Below are 2,500 nucleotides of genomic sequence, written 5' to 3'. Positions count from 1 at the left end.
ATAATAATAATAATAATAATAATAATAATAATAATAATAATAATAATAATAATAATAATAATAATAATAATAATGGTAATAAGGGTAGTAGTAATAATGATATTAAAAATAATATCAACAAAAATAATGACAATAATAATAATAATAATAATAATAATAATAATAATAATAATAATAATAATAATAATAATAATAATAATAATAATAATAATAATAATATAATAATAATAACAACAATAATAATAATGATAATGATAATAATAACAATAATAATAACAATAATAATAATGATATAATAATAATAATAATAATAATGATAATAGTAATACTAATAATACTAATAATAATAATAATAATAATAATAATAACAACAATGATAATAATGATATTAATGATAGTAATAAGATAATAATAACAATAATAATATAGACAATAATTATTATATTAACTATACGTGTGATAATAGGTACGATAAAAAATAATAATAAAATTATAGTTGTTAAGACTTACAATAGTTATATTGAACAATATATTTTAGTATTAGTTTCGATAATTAAACAAGAATGACAATATAATAGATAACCTGCAGAATATATCTCGCCACGAACGTTTGTCTGTATTGGATGAATGTGATGTCTGTCAAAAGAAATAATAAAAAAAAATACTCATAAAGTATCAATGAATAAAAAAAAATACGTAAAGAAAATGCAAAAACACTACAAAAAATAAAAATAAATGAATTAGAAATAAACGTGGGTCCTTAAATTAATTAGCCAGACTGAAAATTCGGAATCATGTCCATCAATCCAGAATAAAAAAGGATCGACGAATTCGACTTATCTTACAACAAAGGAACATATGTACAGATTCGACATGTGGACTATGTTATCCTAGTACGCTGCGATACGCTGACTATAGGTAATCAAGTACGGATGTAATACGTGGACTATGGGAAAACCAAAGATTCATCCCACATCATGGCCCGTCTCAACTGCCCAACTCTGAAACGCCTCCATTCAAAAAGCTAAGAATAAATTCTTTAAAAATCGAGGTGGATTAAAGTGTTGTCAGAAGCAATTCCTACGGAGTCTACAAAAATATGAGGACTGTGAATTTTATATCACGATCAAGTATTATGGACCGTTTCCTTTAGCATGGGAACGGAAAGGAACTTAAATTATTTGATTTAATGATCACCGCCTTTTTTTTTGTCATTCGTTTATTTTGTTTATTTATCTACTTATTTATTTTTTGAGAATCACGGAATAATTGTGGACAGTCCGCTCAAAAAACCTGCGGAATGACGTCATGTCTGCCGGCGGTATAACGCTTTGCACAAAATGACGTCGTTTTTTCTTTCTTCTTCGTTTTCTTTTTTCTTTTTTGCGTCAGGTTCCTTTGTCATCATTCACACGAGGCGATTTTATTCTCTTCTCTTTTTTTTTTTTGCAGTTTGGCAGCGCTCGATATTAAAGTAACGTTACCTGTAAAATGATATAACGGACGTAACAGAGACAATGTATTACCTACGATAATAAGCTTTTAATAGTATGAGAATTAACAAGCTTCTTCTATATCTGAAACGATAAATGAGAAGACACTGTCTTAGTTGATGAGTAACTTAACTGTATGGAGAATTAACAAGCTCCACATAGGGACAACAACTGGCGACGGCGTTGTGGCTCACACCGTCACACGAAGTAAAAAAAAAAAAAATACATGAGTAAATAGAATGAGTGTGATTGCACATTGTCAACTTGAAAAAAGAAATGATTACCTATGGCATCCTTAAACTTTGTTGGGTAGGGTAAGACGCGGGACTCGAGTGTTCCGCGTGTACCTTCGAGAAAAGAATTATGATGGTATTTACCAGTAACAGTCTCATATGTTTTTTTTCCTATAAAAATAATAAAACATGCATCATCAGAATTCTCTTCAACATTTCCAACAAAACAAGTGAAACACACACCAACCCGTTCTCTTACTCGAGAACCACGTAGGTGAGTCGACGTCTGCCTCCTTCACGGAAGCGATGCAACTAAACCCTTTCGCATCTGACGCTGGGAAGGCATCACGCGCATGCGCAGAAGGGTTGCCAGGTCCCGGGGTTGACGTGGTGGTGGGCAAAGATGCTATATCATATTGTACACTAGAAGGTGATTTGGTGGGGGTAAGGACTTGCATTTGATGCAGTGTCGCGTGAAAGAGTTGTGTGTGTGTGTGTGTGTGTGTGTGTGTGTGTGTGTGTGTGTGTGTGTGTACATGCGCGCTCACAGAAGAAAGAGGAAGATTTCATTTCATTGCCTTTTCGAAAGTTCTGGAGGTCCACTCTGAGTACTGTGTAAGATGCGGGTTTAGATAGTTACCCCCAACCCATCGAAGTCACCCTGGGTGTCTGTGTTCCACTTCGTGTTCCATTTCGCCCTACAGTAACTTTCCATATACATTTGCTATTGATTCAACATGAATGCATGCACACGTGTATATGTCCTGTATATAT

This window comes from Oratosquilla oratoria, chromosome 33, assembly GCF_046742065.1.
Source record: "Oratosquilla oratoria isolate Oo_2021 chromosome 33, ASM4674206v1, whole genome shotgun sequence".
Taxonomy (NCBI): Eukaryota; Metazoa; Arthropoda; class Malacostraca; order Stomatopoda; family Squillidae; genus Oratosquilla; species Oratosquilla oratoria.
This window is presented reverse-complemented; position numbering follows the sequence as displayed.